The sequence below is a fragment of the Saccopteryx bilineata genome, chromosome 4, assembly GCF_036850765.1.
Source record: "Saccopteryx bilineata isolate mSacBil1 chromosome 4, mSacBil1_pri_phased_curated, whole genome shotgun sequence".
Lineage (NCBI taxonomy): Eukaryota > Metazoa > Chordata > Mammalia > Chiroptera > Emballonuridae > Saccopteryx > Saccopteryx bilineata.
The window spans coordinates 3928596-3952688 of record NC_089493.1 but is presented as its reverse complement, the minus strand read 5'-3'; the positions used below and the strand labels follow the sequence as shown (position 1 = coordinate 3952688).

The 24093-nt window shown below is 54.4% G+C and overlaps 1 long non-coding RNA gene and 1 other non-coding gene across 2 annotated transcripts; both read right to left on the bottom strand.

Annotated features, from left to right (window-relative positions):
• Positions 1-384: 384 nt before the first annotated feature.
• TRNAN-GUU (transfer RNA asparagine (anticodon GUU)) lies at positions 385-460 on the bottom strand. The gene has a single exon. It is a non-coding gene; the product is annotated as a tRNA-Asn (tRNA).
• Positions 461-2093: 1633 nt separating this feature from the next.
• On the bottom strand, positions 2094-3761 carry LOC136335366 (uncharacterized). Its single transcript, XR_010731301.1, has 2 exons — positions 3669-3761; positions 2094-3174 (listed from the first exon to the last, which is right to left on the bottom strand). It is a non-coding gene; the product is annotated as an uncharacterized lncRNA (long non-coding RNA).
• Positions 3762-24093: the final 20332 nt, after the last annotated feature.

Genomic DNA, 24093 nt, shown 5'->3' with positions numbered 1-24093 from the left:
TTGTCCTAGATAAGTATTGGTCCATGATATTCATGGCTGTGGTTATTCATCTGCCTAATTTTTAAGGTTTTTTTTTTTTGTTTTTTTTTGGGGGGGGGTTTGTATTTTTCTGAAGCTGGAAACAGGGAGAGACAGACAGACTCCTGCATGCGCCGGACGGGGATCCACCCGGCACGCCCACCAGGGGGCGATGCTCTGCCCCTCCGGGACGTCACTCTGTCGCGACCAGAGCCACTCTAGCACCTGGGGCAGAGGCCAAGAAGCCATCTCCAGCATCCGGGCCATCTTTTGCTCCAATGGAGCCTTGGCTGCGGGAGGGGAAGAGAGAGACAGAGAGGAAGGAGAGGGGGAGGGGTGGAGAAGTAGATGGGCGCTTCTCCTGTGTGCCCTGGCCGGGAATCGAACCCAGGACTTCTGTACAACAGGCCAATGCTCTACCACTGAGCCAACCAGCCAGGGCCGGTAATTTTTAAGTTTTATAAAAAGATTTCAGCCTTGCCTGACCTGTGGTGGCGCAGTGGATAGAGCATCGACCTGGAATGCTGAGGTCGCCGGTTCAAAACCCTGGGCTCGCCTGGTCAAGGCACATATGGGAGTTGATGCTTCCTGTTCTCTCTCTATCTCTCCCTCTCTCTCTCTCCTCTCTCTCTCTAATAAAAATGAATAAATAAAAAAAAAATCTAAAAAGATTTCAGCCTTGATTTTATATTTGATGGTGACTTCCTAGTTAAACCTTAGAAGAGAATGCAGGTGACTACCAAGAAGGTGGTAAGGCTATGCTGTGTTTTTTACTAATGAAAACTGGAAACCACCTAGGTGACCATTCAAAGGAGAACACCAGAGATCACCGTGATGCGTCCTTGCCTGCTGGGGTTCTTGTCGCCCGGCAGCTGGCCTCTGTTCTTCTGCTGGGCTTGCAGGGAAGACTGTGTGTGAGCCTGGAGCCCAGGGACCTCCCTCGCCAGTCCTACACTGCACACCCCCTCCCGCCCCACCAGAGACAGTCTCCAAGGCACCTCTGGGTCCTCGTGGGATCCACGGACCCAGCTGTGCCTGCGGACTCGGACCAGCTTATTAAGGATGGTAAATTCTGGCCCTGGCAGGTTGGCTCAGTGGTAGAGCATTGGCCTGGCCTGCAGAAGTTCCGGGTTCGATTCCAGGCCAGGGCACACAGGAGAAGCGCCCATCTGCTTCTCCACCCCTCCCCCTCTCCTTCCTCTCTGTCTCTGTCTCTCTCTTCCCCTCCCACAGCCGAGGCTCCATTGGAGCAAAGTTGGCCCGGGCGCTGAGGATGGCTCTGTGGCCTCTGCCTCAGGTGCTAGAATGGCTCTGGTTGCAACAGAGCAACGCCCCAGATGGGCAGAGCATCTCCCCCTGGTGGGCATGCCGGGTGGATCCTGGTCGGGCGCATACGAGAGTCTGTCTGACTGCCTTCCCGTTTCCAACTTCAGAGAAATACAAAAAGAAAAAAGAAAAAAGATGGTAAATTCTGCCCGACCTGTGGTGGCGCAGTGGATGAAGCCTGGACCTGGAACGCTGAGGTCACTGGTTTGAAACCCTGGGCTTGCCCAGTCAAGGCACATACTCGCTCCCTCCCCACTGCCTTTCTCTCTCTCCTCTCTCTCTAAAATCAATCAATAAAATATTTAAAAGAAAGAAAGAAAAAGTCCTGACTCATGAGGGTATCTACCTAGGACAGTCCCTGTCATTCCAGCCAAATTATAATATAATGGTATCCTCTTCACGCTCAACAGGTCCTGGTTGACAAGGTAACCGCGTGACATGCACATACCAGGTACTATGCAACCAGGGTCAAGGACAGAGAGCCGGAGCTTCCTCATCTGTCAATCGCAGGTACGAATGGCACCTGCCCAGAGAGTACCAAGCTAGCTAGCCTCAATGCCTGAGCTGCTAGGGTTACTTTGTAAATATTGCAACATGAAAAAAACATACCTCTTGTTTAAAAAATACGGGAAGCCATGCCCTTACCTGTTGATGGCAGTACCGCCTGGAGAGAGTCAGCAAGAGGAGGACAGGACCCTTTTAGTTTTTATTCTTCACCCTCTCATGGTTTGAATCTTTCACAAGGGACACATATTCAAATATTATTTGTTTAATTAAGGTACGTTTTTAAAGAGGCAGGTCTCGTTGGCAAATGCTGTCTCACGGCTGTTACTTCACTGACTCATAATGACGTAGTGCGGTAGATTGGTTGTCAGCTCACTTTACAGGTAGGGAAACTGAGGCTCAGAGAACAGATGGTTTTGCCCACAGAGGCGGAACCTCTAAGCATCACCCCATCCTAAGGGGAGGCTTTGGTTTCATGAGTCTCTAACTCCTGAGAGGTTTCAGACCCCTTTGTGTAGGCCAACGAAAACTGTGTCTCTTCCCCTAAGTCTCTGGCCACTCATAAGATGGGGGCTCAGTTGCAGGTTGGGATGGCGGGTTCCTGCACCCCCGGGCAGGGGAGTCAGGTGGTGGGTCAGCTCTTGTCAATCTGTACAACACACAGGGCCCTGGAGCCTCTTCTGAGGGCCCGAGGTGAGTGGGTGGACAGGAGAGGCCTCCCGAGGTGAGGAGTCACCCGCACCGCCAAATCCTCAGTCAAGTCCCGAAAGGTCTGCGTCCAGATGTTCTGACCTTCCCGTCCTCACTGCTCCACCCCCTACACATCTCGCAAGTCCAGGCAGCCGGAATAAGTGCCCAGTAAAAGCTGATGACCAAGTGGAGGACTGAATCAGGCTGGGGGGGTGGGGTCAGGGCTTGCGGGGGTGGGGGTGGGGGGTGTAGGGAGAGCGGGCAGGGGTAGGCCCCTGGTCAGCCTGGGGAATCTGGGCAGGTCCTGAAGCCAGCGGCGCTGGGAGGGCAGGTAAGCAGGAAGCGCATGGTTCATCCGACTGCATAGTTCATCCGACTGTATCCAATCCGGCCACTGGGCGTGCTGGACACAAGCTGGGGGCTGGGAGAACTCCACGGTGGCCCAGCCCAGGTCCTGACCCCCCAGCTCAGGAGCCTGCCGGACTCAGACCTGCCAGCTTCGATGGAAGCCAGCTCTGGCTGCCCGGGGGCCTTGCTGGTAGGAAGTTGGCAGTCCCGCAGGTACACTCCGCCTTCCCGAGACTCCCGAGCCATCGGGGCCTGGATCCCTGCGTCCTCCCAACCACTTTCTCTCGGCTGAAACCAGAGGAAACAGGTTCAGGGGGGCGGAATTCTCGGCAAGGGGCCAGAGCAGATGTGGGAACGGGTGGAGACGTCGACTGGGTTTATAGGGCCCGTCGGGGCCAGGGCTTGGAGGGGACGGATTTCCTTTACCGGACCTCACCCGGAGACCCGGGGAGGAGGGAGAGAGGCCCTGGCCAGAGCCAGTGTGAGTCCGGCCTCAGTTTCCCTATTGGCGCAGAGGTCCAGCCCGGTCCCAACTGGGTCCCGCAGCCCAGCGCGGGCCAACACCGCCCCCTGGTGGCCGCGCGCGTCCTCGCAGCCCGCCGTCCATCACGCGGCCGGGCGAGCGTGATGCCCTGGGTTGGCCCGGGTCAGAGGACGTCTGAGCACCCTTACCCCGGCGCCGGGGGGCCGCGGGTTCGGGTCTCCACTCGGGAACACCCCACCCCGCTCGCCACCCCGCAGGTCGCCTCCGCAGGCCCCTTCCCACTCTGGGCGCCCCTCACCTCTCTTCCTAGTGAAATAGCCACAGTCTGGCCCACCCAGACCTGCGGCTCCCCGGCCGCCGCCGGGGCTGTCCGCCCGCCGCCCCACTCCCCTCCCCCTCCTCCCTCTCCTCCCCCCTGCCCCTCCGCTGACTACCTTTCCTCGTGGGCGGGACCAAGGCCCTATCGGCCAATCAGAAGTCCCGGGCCACAGGAAGGCGCGAGAAGCCTGAGGGTTGCCCTTTCCCAGGCCTCCCCTTCCCTGGGTGACCCTTCCCGGAAGTCCTTGGATCCGAGCAGGGCGCAGAGTGGGGAGGGCAGCTCTTCTGCAGCGGAAGAGGCCGAGAGGAGCTTGTTTCCCGGGGTTCGGGTGGGGGACGATCACTGTCCTCCTGCCCCCATCAGGAGACAGCCGCAAGGTCTCCAACCCCGCTGACACTTCTCTGCCTCCCTCCACCCCACCCCAGTTCTCTGCACGGCCCTACCTCCCCCCAGGAGACAGACCTGCCGCACTGGCTGTTCTCTCCTCCTGGAATGCCATCCACCCAGACCAGCCTGCTTTTGCAAACCGCCTAAGTGCACCTCCCTAGGGGTTTCCCTGACACCTGCCTCTTCCCTCCCGCTCCCCAGGTGCACATTTATGACGCTTCTGGGTGCTGGCCAGGCCCAGGGTGTGACATACTGGCCCATTTTACAGATACAGACACTGAGACCAAAGGCTTCTGAGGAGCTGGCCACAAACGCTGGTCTGGGAACCGGCCAGACAGGAACCCAGCCTTGCGTCATGACCGGCTGCTGCACCGCCCCCTAGTGTCACTGTATCCCAAGCCTGTCCTCTGCTCCCTCACGGGGATACCTCCATCCCCGGGCCATGCCTTGTGGATCCTACTGAGGATTCAGTGCTGTCTTCATGGTGGGGGTGCAGGGGGGGCCAAGGCTACCTGGGGAGCCTTCCCTTACTCTGCCACCCCTTGTCCAACCGGGAGCTGAGGCCCCGGCGGTGCCTGGAGGACCCCGCCAGGCATCACTCAAGTCCTAAGCTCCCCTCATGCCCACTGGAGGGAGCATTGGACTAGTGAGACAGACGGGCCTGGGACGGGCTTGGTGGCCCTGAGGAGGAGGAGAACTGGGCACACTGCCCACCTTCAAAGTGATGGACAGGAAGGGGGAGGGGGGGTGGGGTAGCAGTTTTATACCAATGAACCCTGAGAGACAAATGAGACCTCCACAGCGTGGGCTGTCATCCCAGGTGGCTGCTGCTCCACGTGGCTGAGGAGCTTCCTCCCAGCATGGCAGCCAGGTTCCGTGGAGAACAAGGCCCGATATTCACGAGGGTATCATCAGCCTCCATCAACTCCGATCACACTTGCTAAACTTTCATTGGCCAGAACAAGTGATATGGCCAGGCCCAGACTCAATCTGGGATGAGACCTCACAAGCTCATGACCACCAAGCAGCGCAGTTCCTTGGGGACCACTGAAGTTCCAGCTTACCACAGTGGGAAAGGAACGGAGACGGGACAGGAGACCTCAGGGGCCATACTAACCAAGGAAGTTTTCTGAAGGAGGAAGGACTTGGCCACAGAGGGGCTGGGAACGCTGTTCTCCTCCTGATTCACATTGTGGGGGCCACGGAGACTGCAGGGTAACCAACCACTGACAAAGATATCAACTGCGGAAGTGTCCTATTGGAGAGGAGTGCTCTGTGGACCATGACAACAGGGTGACATGACAGTGTGACAGGATGTGAGGTTGGGGCAACTGCTGTATTTATTTATTTATTTATTTTTATTGAGAGAGAGAGAGAGAGGGATAGACAGGGACAGACGGACAGAGATGAGAAACATCAACTCATAGTTGCGGCACCTTAGTTGTTCATTGATTGCTTCTCATACGTGCCTTGACCATGGGGCTCCAGCTGAGCCAATGACCCCTTGTTCAAGCCAGCAACCTTGGGCTCAAGCCAGAGACCATGGGATCACATCTATGACCCCACACTCAAGCCAGCAACCTCGGGGTTTCGAACCTGGGTCTTCAGCACCTCAGGCCGACACTCTATCCACTGTGCTACCTCCTGGTCAGGCTATTTGTTTATTTTTATTTATTTCCTTGACCTGTGGTAGCAAAGTGGATGAAACATCACCCTGGAATTCTGAGGTCGCCAATTCCTGACCCAGGGCTGGCTCGCTGAAGGCACATATGAGAAGCAACTGCTATGAATTCCTATTTCTCCCTCCTTCCCCCCTTCTCTCTCCTCTCTCAAATCAATCAAAATTATTATTTTTAAAGAGAAATATCAACTTGTTGTTATACTTATTTATGCATTCACTGGTTGATTCTTGTATGTGCCCTGACCTGGGATTGAACCCACAACCTTGGTATATCAGACGACAATCTAACCAACTGAGCTGCCCAGCCATGGCTGTAGTTTCTTTCTTCTTCCCTCCCTCCCTTCCTTTCTGCCTTCCTTCTTTCTTTCTTAAAAATATTTTACATTATATTTTTTAGATTTTTATTTATTGATTTTAGAGAAAGAAGAGAAAGAAGTGGGGAGGAGCAGGAAGCATCAATTCATAGTCACTTCTCTTATGTTCCTTGACCAGGCAAGCCCGGGATCACAAACTGGTTAGGCCGCATCCACTGCGCCACCACAGATAAGGCTTTTTCCTTTTTCACTGTATTTACTTTTTATTAAATCTATTGAGTGGCGCAGTGGATAGAGTGTAGGGCTGGGACGCAGAGGACCCAGGTTCGAAACTCTGAGGTCGCCGGCTTGAGCGCGGGCTCACCAGCTTGAGGCCAAAGACCGCTGGCTTGAAGCCCAAGGTCGCTGGTTCAGCTGTAGCCACCCCCCCCCCATCAAGGCACATATGACAAAGCAGTCAATGAACAACTAAGGTGTCACAATGAAGAATTGATGCTTCTCGTCTCTCTCGCTTCCTGCCTGTACCTATCTGTCCCTCCCTCTGTATCTGTCTCCTTCTCTCTGTCTCTGTCACACACACACAAAAAAACCAGGGGGTGAACTATGGATACATGCCAACAGTTGGGTAAACCTCAAAAGCATGATGGGCCTGACCTGTGGTGGCTCAGTGGATAAAGCGTCGACCTAGAATGCTGAGGTCGCCGGTTCGAAACCCTGGGCTTGCCTAGTCAAGGCACATATGGGAGTTGATGCTTCCAGCTCCTCCTCCCTTCTCTCTCTCTCTCTTTCTCTCTCTTTCTCTCTCTCTCTCCCTCTCTCTAAAAAAAAAATGAATAAAAATAAAAATAAAAAATAAAAAAATGAATAAAAATAAAAATAAAAAAAATTTTAAAAATAGCATGATGGTTAGTCAGAGAAGCCAGACATGCCTGTCGTCTCAGGAATGTATTGTACACTTGAAATTATGCTAAGAGAGCCTGACCAGGTGGTGGTGCAGTGGATAGAGCATCGGACTGGGATGAGGAAGGACCCAGGTTCGAGACCCCGAGGTCGCCAGCTTGAGCGCGGGCTCATCTGGCTTGAGCAAGAAGCTCACCGGCTTGGACCCAAGGTCGCTGGCTCCAGCAAGGGGTTGCTCAGTCTGCTGAAGGCCCACGGTCAAGGCACATATGAGAAAGCAATCAGTGAACAACTAAGGTGTCGCAACATGCAACAAAAAAACTAATGATTGATGCTTCTCATCTCTCTCCATTCCTGTCTGTCTGTCCCTGTCTATCTCTGCCACTGTAAAAAAAAAAAAAGGAAAAGGAGTAAAAAGGAAACTTTAAAAAAAAAAAGAAATTATGCTAAGAGAGTAGAGTTCATGATGTATTCTTATCACAACAAAATGTTTTAAAAGAGAAAGAAACCAAACAGAAAAGCCGACATACTGCCTGATTCCGTGTACAGGAAGTGTACAGAAAAAAACAAATCCACGAAGAACAGATGAGTAGTGTGAGGGCGGGAAGGACCAGACAACACTCCAAAGATACTAAAAGGCATGGAGTTGTGTCCTTCCAATTGGGAAGTTCACAGTATAATAAATTATACATCAACAAAGCCCTTTAAAAAGGGACAGGAGAAAAGCCGGCCAGCGCTGGGGCAGCCCTGAGCCTTCCATCAATCAGCCCCAAACCCTTGGGGCCTCTGTCATGTTGGGGTATCCCTCAGGCCAGGAGCCCCAGTTGGGTTGGGGCCTGGAGATGTGGGGTGCCTTGTGACTTGTTTACAGGAAACTTCTGTGAGGGACGGAGGTGGGTTTTGAATGATAAATGCTCAAACCACACAAGTTCAGTCCCCAAGTCTGAATTCTCCCAAACTGGGGAAATCAGTCCTTCCAGTAACAAGCTCCTGGCCCAGTGGAGGCCCGGCCCAGCTGCCCGGGAGAAGTAGGCAATTAGCACAGGGCAATTAGGGGCCTCCGTTGGGGCAGGGAGCCGGCCCCACCCCTCCAGTCCCCTGGGAGAAGTGGAGCGGGTGCCTGGTGATTGGAGCAGCACACACACCACACCCCTGCTCACCCAGCCCCTCCCATGCCCGACGGGGACAGGGCTGCACTGAGGAGCCTGGAACCTAAGGGCGGAGGTACCCACAGAGCCCTGTGCTCAGAGATGCACTCCAGAGCTGGTGCAGAGGGTCCCTAACTCCAAGCAGGGGACAAGGTCAGAAAAAGCCCAGGAGCTGAAGTCCTCCTCTTCGGGGTCCCTGCGCGATGAGGGGGTGGGGGCAGGAGGGCACAGGCTGCTCGGAAGAGAGGAGCAGCCTCCTGGGAACTCCCGGGTCCCCCCCAACCCACTCCCCCACAACAACCAACTCCCCAAGCACCAAGACCCAGGCGCCTCGTTAGGAGAAGAGGTGCTGTGTGTCTCAGTGGGCGAGGGTGTTTGGGTTGAAGGACTGTTTCCCCAACACACCTCTCACCCCTGTTATTGTCAAGCTTGGGGTTCAGAGGACAGTCAGCTCAGACCATGACCTTCACCCTCAGGCCTGCCTGGGGTCCTCGGGCCCCTCCCAGCAGCCCAATCAGACCACTGTTAAACCTGCGGATGCCCAGGCCCCACCCCGGACAGGCCACAGGAGAGCAGTGCCCCCCTTCCTGAGGCCCTGCGTGAGTTTTCCCCACCACTGATGGGACCAGGCGTGGACGGCTGGCCAAGGACAGCCCACGCAGCCCTGGCCGGTAGCTCAGTTAGAGTGTTGACTGGATTCGCTGAGGTTGCAGGTTCCCTCCCTGTACCAGGCACAGCCAAGAATCAACTGGTGAATGCATAATAAATAAGTGAAACAACATATCGATGTGTGTCTCTCTCTCTCAGAAGTCTACAATAAAAAGTAAATACAATAAAATATTTAAGGAAAAGGAGGAGCCTGACCAGACGGTGGCACAGTGGATAGAGCATTGGACTGGGATGCGGAAGGACCCAGGATCGAGACCCCAAGGTCGCCAGATTGAGCGCGGGCTCATCTGGCTTGAGCAAAAAGCCCACCAGCTTGAACCCAAAGTCGCTGGCTCCAGCAAGGGGTTACTCGGTCTGCTGAAGGCCCGCGGTCAAGGCACATATGAGAAAGCAATCAGTGAACAACTAAGGTGTTGCAACACGCAATGAAAAACTAATGATTGATGCTTCTCATCTCTCTCCATTCCTGTCTGTCTGTCCCTGTCTATCCCTCTCTCTCTCTGAAAAAAAAAAAAGAAGAAGGAGAAGAGCCCGTCCAGAACCGACCGGTGACTTTATCAGGAGTGGCCAGTGAGAGCAGGGACAACCAGATGCCTCCCCGGGACCTGGACCCAAACCAGACGAGGCCGGGCCCTGGGTCGCCGTCAGCTGAGGCTGAGAGCCCTGGAGAGGGAAGGTGGGCAAGAGGCCTGGGCCGTGTCCCCTGGAACCAGCTTGGACTTTCTCAGACCCAGCCTTCCCAGCGGCAAGTGGTGCCTTTCACCCCATTGGCACACACCTCCACCTTCAGCCTCGATGTTGTGGTTCAGTGCTCCATGTCAGTTCAGCCATCTGTCTCTGTGAGCTGTGGTGTGTTACTCGTTTGCTCTAACTGAATGTGGTCAAGTGACTCGCTGCCATCAAAATAATGTTCCTCATCGACACACCCACGTCCATAGCGGCATTATCCACAACAGCCAGAAGGTGGGGGGAAACCCATGTCCATCCACAGATGGGTTCTTCAGATAGTGGAATATTACTCGGCCTTGAAAAAGGAAGAGATTTTTGGCACATGGTTACAACATGGGTGGGCCTTGAGGACATTGTGCTAAGTGAAAAAGCCAGTTGCAACAATACAAATTCTGTATGATTCCACTGAACAGGCACATGCAGTAGTCAAACTCAGAGACAGACAATGGAATGGTGGCTATCAGGCAGGAAGGAGAGGGATAGGGAGTTGTTTAGGGGGACAGAGTTTCAGTTTTACAAGATGAAAAGAGCGTTGGAGATGGATGGTGGTGATGGTTGCACAAAAATGTGAACGTATTGTCTGACCTGTGGTGGCGCAGTGGATAAAGCGTCGACCTGGAAATGCTGAGGTCGCCGGTTCAAAACCCTGGGCTTGCCGGGTCAAGGCACATATGGGAGTTGATGCTTCCAGCTCCTCCCCCTTCTTTCTCTCTGTCTCTCTCTCTCTCTCTCTCTCTCTCTCTCCTCTCTAAAAAAAATGAATAAATAAAATAAAAAATAAATAATAAAAAAAAAATGTGAACGTATTTAATACCACTAAACTCTGCACTTAAAGATGGTTAAGCCTGACCAGGTGGTGGCGCAGTGGATAGAGCATTGGACTGGGATGTGAAAGGACCCAGGTTCGAGACCCCGAGGTCGCCAGCTTGAGCACGGGCTCATCTGGCTTGAGCAAAAGCTCACCAGCTTAACCCAGGGCCCCTGGCTCCAGAAAAAGGGTTACTTAGTCTGCTGAAGGCCCGCGGTCAAGGCACATATGAGAGGGCAATCAATGAACATCTAAGAAGTCACAACGAAAAACTAATGATTGATGCTTCTCATCTGTCTCCATTCCTGTCTGTCTATCCCTCTGACTCTCTCTGTCTCTGTGAAAAAAAAAAAAAAAAGATGGTTAAGATGGTAGATTTTATGTTATGTCTATTTTACCACCTTTTTTTTTTTTTTTTTTACAGAAACAGAGAGATAGTCAGAGAGAGGAATAGATAGGGACAGACAGACAGGAATGGAGAGAGATGAGAAGCATCAATCATCAGTTTTTTGTTTTGTTTTTTTGTTGTTGTTGTTTGTATTTTTCTGAAGCTAGAAACGGGGAGAGACAGTCAGACTCCCGCATGCACCCGACCGGGATCCACCCGGCACGCCCACCAGGGGGCGACGCTCTGCCCACCAGGGGGCAATGCTCTGCCCCTCCAGGGCGTCGCTCTGTTGCGACCAGAGCCACTCTAGCACCTGGGGCAGAGGCCAAGGAGCCATCCCCAGCGCCTGGGCCATCTTCGCTCCAATGGAGCCTCGGCTGCGGGAGGGGAAGAGAGAGACAGAGAGGAAGGAGAGGGGGAGGGGTGGAGAAGCAGATGGGCACTTCTCCTGTGTGCCCTGGCCGGGAATCGAACCCGAGACTTCTGCACGCCAGGCCGACGCTCTACCACTGAGCCAACCGGCCAGGGCCAATCATCAGTTTTTTGTTGCGACAGCTTAGTTGCTCATTGATTGCTCTTTTATATGTGCCTTGACCGTGGGCCTTCAGCAGACCGAGTCACCCCTTGTTCGACCCAGTGACCTTGGGTCCAAGCTGGTGAGCCTTTTGCTCAAGCTAGATGAGCCCACACTCAAGCTGGCGACCTCGGGGTCTTGAACCTGGGTCCTTCCACATCCCAGTCCAACACTCTATCCACTGCGCCACCACCTGGTCAGGCTAATTTTTTACTTTTTTTTTTTGGAAGAGACAGGGAGAGTCAAAGAGAGGAACAAACAGACAGGAAGGGAGAGAGATGAGAAACGTCAATTTTTTTGTTGTGGTTCCTTAGTTGTTCATTGATTGCTTTCATCATATGTGCCTTGACTGGGGGGCTACAGCAGACCAAGTGACCCCTTGCTCGAGCCAGCGACCTTGGGTTCAAGCTGGTGAACCTTGCTCAAACCAGATGAGCCCGTGCTCAAGCTGGCGACCTCAGGTTCTTGAACCTGGATCCTCGGCATCCCAGTCCAATGTTCTATCCACTGTGCCACCACATGGCTTACCACCATTTTTAAAAAGATTTTATTTATTGATTTTACAGAGGGAGGAGAAAGAGAAGTGGGGGCAGGAGCGAGAAGTATCAACTCCCTTATGTGCCTTGACCAGGCAAGCCCAGGGTTTTAAACCGGCGACCTCAGTGTTCCAGGTCAACGCTTTATTCACTGCGCCACCACAGGTCAGGCTTTACCACCATTTTAAAAAATGAACTTCCTCCATCTTCCCAAGGGTTCATTTTGCCCCAGTATCCAGGCACCGAGCCAACCTGGAGGGCCTCTCTGTGCCATGCAACCAGACCCAGCCAGGGCCGAGGCACCAAGCCAGAATGACCTCACCCAGCCAGGCCTTGAGCCTTATGAGTGACATCTGGGCACTCCACTCACCTGGAAGGGGATACCACAGTTGCCAGTGGGAAGAACTCAGGACCCAAGCGGCCGGGCAATCTTGGGAAGGGGGCCCAGCAGTCCTCAGCGGAGGGCCTTAGGCGCCTGACGTCAGGGCAACAGGGGCTCCACGTGCCCCGCCCCCAGCCCCAGACAAGCCTTCCAGCAAGAGAGGAAACCCTCCCAGTGGCCTCTCTGAGGCTCCTCTTCTAGAAGCTGTGAGTGGAGGAGGGGTGCCACTAACTTGGCTTCTGGCTCCTTGGCTGCAGGGTGTGGGGCCAGTGGGTGGGAGGGCGCAGGGCTGGAGGGGGGCCACTGGGATAGACATGGGTCAGCTGCCAGAGGCTAACTCTGACACCTACAAACCTAACTGGTGGGCTCAAGCATTCCCATGTTAATTACTTAATTTTTGTGTGTGTGTGTGTGTGTGTGTGTGTGTGTGTGTGTGTGTGTGGCAGAGACAGAGAGAGAGTCAGAGAAAGAGACAGATAGGGACAGACAGACAGACAGGAAGGGAGATGAGAAACATCAGTTCTTCATTGTGGTTCCTTAGTTGTTCATTGATTGATTTCTTATATGCGCCTTGACTGGGGGCTATAGCAGAGTGGGTGACCCCTTGCTCAAGCCAGCGACCTTGGGCTCAAGCTGGTGACCATGGGGTCTTGAACCTGGGTCCTCCACATCCCAGTCCGACGCTCTATCCACTCTGCCACTGCCTGGTCAGGCCAATGTTAATTTATTTTAAAGATTTTATTCATTGGGGGGTAGGGGGAGCAGGAAGCATCAATTCCCTTATGTGCCTTGACCAGGCAAGCCCAGGGTTTCGAACCGGCGACCTCGGCATTCCGGGGCGACGCTCTATTCACTGCCCCACCACAGGTCAGGCAGGGTTTCTACGCGCCAGGGGACTTTGTGCTAGCAGCGGTTCCCCTCATCCCAGCTCACTGGCTTCCACAATTAAGGAAATGGTGGTGGAAAAGTTCAAGAAGGTTGTGTTCGGCCTGACCTGTGGTGGCGCAGTGGATAAAGTGCCGACCTGGAAATGCTGAGGTCGCCAGTTCAAAACCCTGGGCTTGCCTGGTCAAGGCACATATGGGAGTTGATGCTTCCAGCTCCTCCCCCCTTCTCTCTATCTCTCTCTCTCTCTGTCTCTCCCTCTCCTCTCTAAAATAAATAAATAAATAAAAATTGAAAGAAAAAAAAAAGAAGGTTGTGTTCCATCTGCCGCTTTGGGGACAAAGCACTGCCATAATTTGTGACATGCCTGCAGATGTCCCGCAGAATGAAGGGTGGGTCGGGTCCCCTGGAACGGGTCCGCAAGAGTGTGTGTTCTTTTGGCTGCTTCCCAGCCCCTCACCCCTCACCCCACCAGGTTGCCAGGGTGAGTGCCAGCCCCTCGCCCGGGAATCCCTGCCGTCTGTCTGTTAACTCTGAGTCACAGAGGAGCGTGGGAGGGAGGGAGGCGGGCCCAGCGCCAGGTGCCCGCGGCCACTTGACAGAAGCAGCCCCAAAGCCCAGAGAGGCCCGGCCCAGGCAGCATGGAAGGAAAGGTGAAGAGGCGGGGAGGGGCCTGGCGGGGCCTGTGGCTCCAACCCCGGGCTCCTCTGGGTTTGGTCCTGATTCCAGCTGCCCAGCCCTTGCCAGGCAGCCTCTTGGCGAGTAGGGGCACCTGCGGCTTCTCTCACCTGTCCCCACAGAGTGAGGAGGGCTTGAGGAGGGATGCAGCTGGGTCCTGCGTCTCTGGAGCCTGGGATGCCTGGGGTGACAGAGACTCTGCCCTGGCAGACGTTCTGTGCGCCCAGGGGCTTTGGGACCCACGAAAGGAGGCAGAGCAGATGGGGTCCCACCCATTCCTTTCACAGGAACTCCTCCCCGTGAAGAGAGGATTCGCAGTTGTTGAGCTTTGACCCCCGGGCCTGCTCTGCACCAGGACCGCCCTGTCCTCTTTCGCCTCCTTACGGAAGACACCCTGGGCAGAGTGAGAGACGCACTGGACTGAGTCAGACAGACGCCTCAGAAAACCCCACATGATAACGGCTTGGACAAGATGGAAGTTTAGTTTTCTCTCGTACTCAGGATGTTTGGAGGTGGCCCCGGGCAGGAAGTATGGCAGGAAGTGTCATGGTGTCAGGGAGCCTTCTTTCTGTCCTGTGGCCTGCCATGCCATGCATGGATTTATTTCCAAGAGCACCTTGTGGTTCAAGATGGATGCTGAAGCTCCTGCCATTGCATCTGCATTACTGGCAGCAGGAACAGGAAGGGGGTGTAGGGTGTGTCTTGCTCTTTAAGGACCATCGCTGATATCAAACACTCTGTTTACATCCAGGTCAAAACTTAGTCACGTGGCCACACCTAAGTGTAAGGGAGGCTGGGAAGTATCTTAATTACACAGGGCGTTCTAGTCCCTTGAACCCCTGGGGCGGGGTAGGGGGTAGGCAGCAGGGGACAGGAACCTAGAGAATGCTGAGAGGTCTCTGCTACCACCACAGAGGAGCTGTGTCCCCCTGGACAAGCCCGCTCTTCTCTGAGCTCCTGCCTGTCTCTATGAAATGGAGGTGAAGGATGAGTGTCTCCAAGGCCCTTCCCTGCCCTGACATCCTGTGACCCTGCAGAAGGGAGCCGAGGAAAGCCAAGAGCAAGACTACAGCCTGACTGGGTGGTGGCACAGTGGATAGAGCATCGGAATGGGATGCGGAGGACCCAGGTTTGAGACCCCAAGGTCGCCAACCTGAGCGCTGATTTTTTTTTTTTTTTTTGTATTTTTCTGAAGTTGGCAATGGGGAGGCAGTCAGACAGACTCCTGCATGCGCCTGACTGGGATCCACCCGGCATGCCCACCAGGGGGCGATGCTCTGCCCATCTAGGGTGCCACTCTGTTGAGACCAGAGCCATTCTAGTGTCTGAGGCAGAGGCCACGGAGCCATCCTCAGCGCCTGGGCCAACTTTGCTCCACTGGAGCCTTGGCTGTGGGAGGGGAAGAGAGAAACAGAGAGGACAGAATGGGCGCTTCTCCTGTGTGCCCTGGCCAGGAATCGAACTGAGGACTCCCACACACCAGGCCGACGCTCTACCACTGAGCCAACCAGCCAGGGCAACGATGTTTTATTTTTTAAAAATTACCAGATTACCTCTGTTATATCCGTCTAAGACTCACTCTTAATGCTTGTCTCGGTTGGTTATGTGATACATTTATCCGTCCCACCCTAAAGGCCGGTCCATGAAATTATTTTTCTGTCATTTTTTTTTTTTTTAATTTTTTTTTTTTTCCATTTTTCTGAAGCTGGAAACAGGGAGAGACAGTCAGACAGACGCCCGCATGCGCCCGACCGGGATCCACCCGGCACGCCCACCAGGGGCAACGCTCTGCCCACCAGGGGGCGATGCTCTGCCCATCCTGGGCGTCGCCATATTGCGACCAGAGCCACTCTAGCGCCTGAGGCAGAGGCCACAGAGCCATCCCCAGCGCCCGGGCCATCTTTGCTCCAATGGAGCCTTGGCTGCGGGAGGGGAAGAGAGAGACAGAGAGGAAAGCGCGGCGGAGGGGTAGAGAAGCAAATGGGCGCTTCTCCTGTGTGCCCTGGCCGGGAATCGAACCCGGGTCCTCCGCACGCTAGGCCGACGCTCTACCGCTGAGCCAACCGGCCAGGGCCTGTTTTTCTGTCATTAAACAGGTCTGTGGCCCAGAAAAGGTTGGGGACCACTGGGTTAAAGCATTGGCCCATCTTAATACACCAAAGTTGTAGGTTCGATCCCAGGTCAGGGAACATATAGGAATCAACCAATGAATATTCATAAATACGTGGAACAACAAACTGACGTTTCTCTCTCTCCCTTTCTCTCTAAAATCAATTTAAAAATAAAATAAAATAACCCCTGGCTGGACAGCTCAGTTGGTTAGAGCATTGCCCCAAAGTGTAGAGGTTGCCGGTTCAATCCCTCGCTCCCCAGTCAGGGCACATACAGAAACAGCTTAATGTTCCTGTCTCTCTCTCTCTCTCTCCCCCTTCCTCTCTCGCTGAAATCAGTAAATAAAACTTTATTTATTTATTTTATTTATTTTACAGGGACAGAGAGAGAATAAGAGAGAGAGATAGGCTTGATCTGTGGTGGTGCAGTGGATAAAGCGTAGACCTGGAAATGCTGAGGTCACCAGTTCGAAACCCTGGGCTTGCCTGGTCAAGGCACATATGGGAGTTGATGCTTCCAGCTCCTCCCCCATTTCTCTCTCTCTGTCTCTCCTCTCTGTCTCTCCCTCTCCTCTCTAAAACTGAATAAAAAAAATACAAAAAGAGAGAGAGAGAGAGAGAGAGAGAGAGAGAGAGAGAGACAGGGACAGATAGGAACGGAGAGAGACGAGAAGCATCAATCATCAGTTTTTCCTTGCAACATCTTAGTTGTTCATTGATTGCTTTCTCATACGTGCCTTGACCGTGGGCCTTCAGCAGACTGAGTAACCCCTTGCTTGAGCCAGCGACCTTGGGTCCAAGCTGGTGAGCTTTTTTTTTTTTATTTTTTTTTTTTTAATTTTTTTTTTATATTTTATTTATTAATTTTTAGAGAGAGAGGAGAGAGAGAGAGAGAAGGGGAGGGAGGAGCAGGAAGCATCAACTCCCATATGTGCCTTGACCGGGCAAGCCCAAGGTTTCGAACCAGCAACCTCAGTGTTCCAGGTCGACGCTTTATCCCACTGCGCCACCACAGGTCAGGCAAGCTGGTGAGCTTTTTGCTCAAGCCAGATGAGCCTGTGCTCAAGCTGGCGACCTCAGGGTCTCAAACCTGGGTCTTCTGCAGCCCAGTCCGACGGTCTATCCACTGCGCCACTGCCTGGTCAGGCAAAACTTTTTTTTTTTTTTTAATTTTATTTTTTCTTAAGTGTAAGGCAGGGAGGCAGAGACAGACTCCTGCATGCACCATAACCGGATCCACCCGATAAGCCCCCTACAAGGCAATGCTCTGCCCAACTGGGGCTGCTGCTCTGTTGCTTGGCAACTGAGCTAACACCTGAGGCAAGGCCATGGAGCCATCCTCAGTGCTCGGGGCCAACTAGCTTTATTCGAGCCATGGCTACAGGAGAGGGAGATAGAGAAAGTGAGAAGGGGGAAGGGTGGAGAAGCAGATGGTCGCTTCTCCTGTGTGCACTGACCAGGAATCGAACCCGGGACTTCCACACGCTGGGCTGACTCTCTACCACTGAGCAAACCTGCCAAGGCCAATAAAACTTTTTTAAAAAGAAAAATAGAAGTTTCTGGTTTACGGATCCACAAGAGGTCAAAATTGACCTTTGGTTTTTCACCTTAAACTGATCAACACAGTCTGGAAGACTGTAGGGAGGCTGGCCATGACCCAGGCCTGCTGGACTGGTGAGTGACAGGGGTGTAACCACAAGGCCAGCCGGGACTGTGCCTTGAACGCAACCCACACGGAAGAGGGGCAGTCCTGAAGACAGACAGGGAGTGGTGAGGGAGGAGAGGGTGGGAGGGGCGGGGCAAGGTCTGGGTCCTGAGCCAGGAGGGAGCTGAGGGGACAGATGCCTCTATTAGGGTCACAGAAATGGCAGGGAGAGAGGGCCGCAACTGGGAGGGTGCGGGGGGAGGGGGGGACTGGGGGCCCTGGGGAAGGGGACAGTGGGCAGGAGGGGCGTTCACCGCCAGGAGCTGAGGTGGCTCTCAGGAACAGGGTGGGGAGGAAATAGATGGCGGCTGCTTGTTTGATTTTTGTTTTTTGTTTTGTTCTTTATTTATATATGTTTAAGTTTTTGTAGGTGGGGGGGAGTTTTCTTTTCCTAACCTCCTTCTGTGCAGTTACTGTGAGAACAAATATCAGAGAGTTCCAAAGAAGCCCAAGCAACGAAGTGTCATCCGGCCGGGACTTGGGAGCCAGGTGTCCTTCCGTCCCATGGAGTGCGGCTCCAGCACAGCTACGGCTCTGGGGGGCTCCGCTTGGGGAGCCGGACTGGGGTGGGCAGCAGGGAGGGGCGGGGGCCCTGGGGAACTGCGGGGTGGCTGGCCATGACCCAGGCCTGCAGGGCTGGTGAGCAGCAACGTGTGTGTAACCACGGAGCGGAGAGCGGAGCGTAACCCGGGAGCCGGGCACTTGGAGAGTCCCCTCCTCCTCCCTTCCTGTCCCCATGGCCCCCACCTCTGGGGGTCGCCCCTGCAATCCGAGCAGATGTCCCTGTGTTCCTCCAGGCCTCTGTGGGCCCAGCAGTGCCCGATTTACTGGAGGTTGGGGATGAGGGGCTCGGGGAGTAAGAGGCCTCGACTGAATCTGCACCCGACTCCGGCCACTGCCTGCCAGGGGCCTGCGCTGAGCCTTCCAGGACTGGGTCCCAGACCCCACCCTGCAGTGCACCTGGGTTTTGTAGAAGGTTCCAGATAAGTGAACGCCAGCCTCCGGCCTGGCCTCTTGGAAGTTCTGGGTGCCACGTTCCCGAGGCCACCAGCCGCATAGGGGAGAGAGGCAGGTGGACTGGGCCTGGGCAGACCACACACACCAGGCCGGCACTTCCCCGGGGCCATGTGGGTCCCACCACAGTCAGGTGGGACCGTTTCCATTTCACAGACTGGAGACTGAGGCCCTGGGACAGGGAGTGTGATGCCAGGGCTTGGCTTTCCCCAGAGCCCTGGAAGTACAGCAGACGGGCCCCCTCCCCTGGGCCTGGCTTCTGCTACATTTGGGGCTCTGTGGGGGTCCAGGATCCAATCAGGACATCACCTGATGCTCATCAGGGAAGTTCCTCCCAAGGCCTCCAGAGACGTTGGTTGGGGTGCAGTCCCTGCCCTCGCCTGGGGTGGTCCTGGCATGGGGCCGAGGGCCTGGGACATTGAAGGGAGAGTGGCTAAGCCATGGAAGAACAGTGAGCAATTTCACAGGACTGCCAGCATCCCCGCTCAAGGGACGTTCTTGGTCCACGGTCCCTGTTCTGGGCATCTGGAGTCTGGGATCCCAGGAACTGGTTTTGAGGTCCTGAGTCCTGGTATCTGGGGTCCATAGCCCCTCTAGAGACCTGGGAAGGAGGTGAAAGTAGCTGGGGGGGCCCTGCAGAGTCCACCCAAGACCCAAGACCCCCCCCCATCAGTGAAAGCCTGGAGGAGCCTGGCTTTGGTGGGCAGCCCCTGGTGGCCCTGAGGGGTTGTCCTCTTCTGGGGAGGGTGGCGGCCATTCCTACGAAGCCCAGGCTGTTCCATGGAGCTGGCCACCTCCTGCCTCCTGCAGAACCAGGACTGGCTGGCTCTTGCCCAGAACGCCCACGGCCTGCCAGGCTAGGTGGGGGAGTGCATATGTGACCCCACCCCCATCCTAAAGGTGTTAGGCCCCTCCTGGGGGAAACAGGCTCAGGGAGACTCAGGGCCCCCAGCCCCGAAGGGCTCACAGGAGTTCCCAGACACGCTTTGGAGGTGTGCGGCCGTGGAGTCTCCACCTTCGCTTCAGCCGTGAGTGGAGAAGGGAGGCTGCCAGGCCTGGGTCAGCATGGGAGGTGGAAGGGAGTTGGCAGGGGCCCCAGCAGGAGGCTGGGCTGGGAGCCACCAGGGCTGCTTGCTCCTCAGCACCCCAATCTGTACTGCGGTTCTCCCACAGGCTAGGCAGGGCCTGGGGGTCCACGGACATCTGTCCGCCTCACACTTGCAGGCTGCACAGAGGAGGGTCGCAGGACGCAGGGCTGGGCCTCTTAGGAAGGGTGAGAACTGGCCCCGGAACCTTGTCTCAGGGTGTCAGCTGTGGTGTCTGAATGCAGAATGAAGGAGGCCAAAAATGAGAGGGTTGGGCATTTTCTTCCATGTGCTATGGACTTGCCCAGGGGCCGTGTGTGTGTGTGTGTGTGTGTGTGTGTGTGTGTGACTGCACACTGAATATACAGTGCATGTGGTAGAGTGTGTTGAGTGATGACTGCATAGAGGCCTATGAGTGTGGGGTGGGTGGGTGTGGGCCATACTCCCATTCCAAAGGCAACGAAACTGAGGCTCACCATGTGAAATCCTCCTCAGGGCCCATTTGACCTTCATACACCAGAGGCTCCTTGCCTGCCTGGCTCCTTCCTCCATGAAAATGACAACAGTTCCATTTATGACTGCATTGGTTTAAAGAAGAATATATGGCCCTGGCCGGTGGCACAGTGGCTAGAAACTTGTCCAGGAGCACTGAGGTCCGGCGGTTTGATCTCGGGGTCGCCAGCCCAATCCTGAGAGCGCTGGCTCGACCCTGGGGCTGCCAGTTCGAGCCCCAGTCAGAGCGTGTGGAAGAAGCAATCAACTGGTGCACAACTCAAGTGGAATGGCGAATTGATGCCTCTTTCTCCCACCCTTAGATTAATAAACAAATAAAGAGGAATATATCAGTCATATATATTAAAACATTCTCTTCACCCTAACAGTTCTGTTTTTCTTTTTGATGTTAAACAGAGATGTTCCCTACACTTAAGCTGGAAAGACCACAGCGCCACTAGGTAGTTAAAGAATGACTCAGCAGGTTTCCTATCCCAGCTGCGCTTACCGGCTCAGTGCACTGAGCCATCCACACGCCCCATAAGGCACACAGGCACGTAGCCCAGGGGGCCACTGACTGCCCCCAAAGCCCATACACACCTTCCAAGCCAATAAAGTGGTACACTTTCTTTCTTCCTTTCTTCTTCACCTTCTTTTTTTTCTTTTTGAATATTTTATTTATTGATTTTAGAGGGAGGAGAGAGAGAAAGGTGAGGGAGGAGTAGGAAGCATCAACTCGTCAATGCTTCCCATAGGTGCCGTGCCTGGGCCAGCCCGGGGTTTGCAAACCCTTGACCGCAGCGTTGTGGGCAGTGGTGCACTTTGAAGGAACTCCTGGAACCGTGAAGCCCGCCTTCCCACACTGCCCCAGGCTAGGGCCCCCTGGACAGGGACTGCTCGACTTCTCCCCCAAGCTTCTGCCCATTGAAAGCCATGTGCCCTGTTCCCCAACCTCTTTACACGTGGCAAACATGTTAATATCAGTTCATTGATGGAATAGGGCACGGACTGCTGAAAGACCAGTGTAGCTGATATTCTGGAAAGACTTGTTGAAAGCAATTAAGCCTGACCTTTGGTGGCGCAGTGGACAGAGCATTAGCCTGGAACACTGAGGTCGCAGGTTCAAATCCTTGGGCTGGCCCAGTCAAGGCACATATGAGAAGCAACTATGAGATGATGCTTCCTGCTCCTTCCCTCCCCTTCTCACTCTCATCTCTCTAAAATCAATAAATAAAATCTTTTTAAAATTTGCTATTGAATTAGATATAAATGAATCAGTCGTAAAGATTAGGAGGCAAATATAAAATCCCAGAAGGATCCTGAGCACAGATCTGCTTCCAAGCTCACCCATCTGGCCCCTGGGACCTCAGGTCCTGGCCGCATGAGACTCCCCACAGAGTCGCAGAGGAGCGATGGGGACATGGCAGCTGGGAGCCACAGCGAGAGTTAGCGCCCAAGCAGAAGTCAATCTTTTATTTTTTTATTTTTCCGAAGCTGGAAATGGGGATAGACAGTCAGACAGACTCCCGCATGCGCCCCACCGGGATCCACCTGGCACGCCCACCAGGAGGCGACGCTCTGCCTACCAGGGGGCGATGCTCTGCCCCTCCGGGGCGTCGCTCTGTCGCTACCAGAGCCACTCTAGCGCCTGGGGCAGAGGCCAAGGAGCCATCCCCAGCGCCCGGGCCATCCTTGCTCCAATGGAGCCTCGCTGCGGGAGGGGAAGAGAGAGACGGAGAGGAAGGAGAGGGGGAGGAGTGGAGAAGCAGATGGGCGCTTCTCCTGTGTGCCCTGGCCGGAAATCGAACCCGGGACTTCTGCACACCAGGCCGACGCTCTACCACTGAGCAAACCGGCCAGGGCCAGAAGTCAATCTTTTTTATCACCTGACCCAGAAGTGACAATCCCATCACTTCTGCTCTTTTCTGTTCACAAGCAATCGCCTTCAACCCACACTTAAGTGTAACCCCCACACGTAAGGGGGATCACACTACTAGGACATGACTATGGGGAGTGCTTTATTATTTATTGATTAATTTTGAGAGAGAGAGATTGATTTGTTCCATTTATGCATTCATTGTTTGATTGGGTTTTTAAAAAAGATTTTATTCATTTATTTTAGAGAGAAAAGAGAGAGAAGGGGGGGAGCAGGAAGCATCAACTCCCATATGTGCCTTCACCAGGCAAGCCCTGGATTTTTTTTTTTTTTTACAGAGAGAGAGAGAGAGAGAGAGAGAGATAGACAGGGACAGACAGACAAGAACGGAGAGATGAGAAGCATCAATCATTAGTTTTTCGTTGCACATTGCGACACCTTAGTTGTTCATTGATTGCTTTCTCATATGTGCCTTGACCCCGGGCCTTCAGCAGACCGAGTAACCCCATGCTCGGGCCAGCGACCTTGGGTCCAAGCTGGTGAGCTTTTGCTCGAATCAGATGAGCCCACGCTCAAGCTGGTAACCTTGGGGTCTCAAAGCTGGGTCTTTGGCATCCCAGTCCAATGCTCTATCCACTGCACCATCGCCTGGTCAGGCAAGCCCTGGATTTTCAACCAGTGACCTCAATGCTCCAGGTTGACGCTTTATCCACTACGGCACCACAGATCAAGTGATTGGTTGATTTTTGTATGTGCCACAATGAAGGACAAAACCCACAACCTTGGTATATTGGGACAACACTCTAACCAACTGAGCTACCTGGCCAGGACCACTGGGGGCCTTCTTGAAAGCTGCCTACCACAACCCAGTGACAGTCTCCACTGAGTGGGATCAGGAGGCCTTCTTCTTAGACTAAAGCACTCCTAATTGAACACTCACTCTGTGCTAGGCATTGCTCCAAGAACTTAATATCAGCCAGTCACTACTGCCCTGAAGTCTGCCTTATCACTATTCCCATTCTCCGGGGCACGCAGAGGGCGGTAGTTCAGTAAAAGCTGGCCGGAGCTGACTGCGATTCCGATACACGCAGAGGAAGTGGTGTTGGGCATGGTGTGTCTGAGGGCCTGCAAGACAAGGGCCGTGAGTCCGTGAGTCCCCTGGAGGGCCAGTCTTCGATTCTGAAGTTCAGGGAGAGGCAGGTTGGGGCTGGCCCTTAGCTGGGAAAGGCACAGGAACAGCATAGTTGTTGAAGGGTTATGGGGACAAGGGCTGAAGGGGCATTGGGGTTGGCCTGGCTGTGGCCACAGCCTCTGCCCTCTCAGCAGGGACCGTGCTGCCCAGACCACGCCCAGCCTGACACTGGGAAGTGGCCTCCCAGGTTACCAGCCCCAAGGCATCCAGTTGGGAGTGTGTCACAGGTGCCCCACACAGAGGCTGTGCCCCCTCCCCAGCCAGTCCAACCCGTTTCCCTGCTAGCTATCCCTCTGCCTTCAACCCCTGCTGCCCCTGCTGCCCTGGGAGCTACTGCCTTTTATGGAGCAACCTATCACTTCAGACAGAGCCCAGTGCCTCCTCCAGGAAGCCCATCATACCTCCCAACAATGCCCTGACCTTTTGAGTACAGATGAGGGATTTGTGCAGAGCGAGTTGCAAGAATCCAGCCCCCTCCCACACCCAATGCAGCTATTCCTGTCTCCCCAGAACCAGCTTCCCAGTACTCAACAAGTGCCCACCAGTCCTCCCAGCCCCTCCCAACCAGACTCAGTATCTCTCCAGCAAACACTGGATAGCCACCTCCCTGCTCCCCAGGTGCCCAGCTAAGCCCCCACCTCCCTTAGGCAGAAGGAACCCAGTGTGCTGGGCACTCATCACCTGGCCTCCCCTATTTTATAGCCTCCTGCATCCAGGCCCAACTTCATGTCTTGGCCCAAGCTGTTCCCCTGCCTAACACACAACTCTCCTTCCTCCACAGGTCCAGACCGTCCCCAGCCTTCAAGGCTCAACTCAAAGCCTGCTTGTCAAACTTCAAATAAGCGACCTA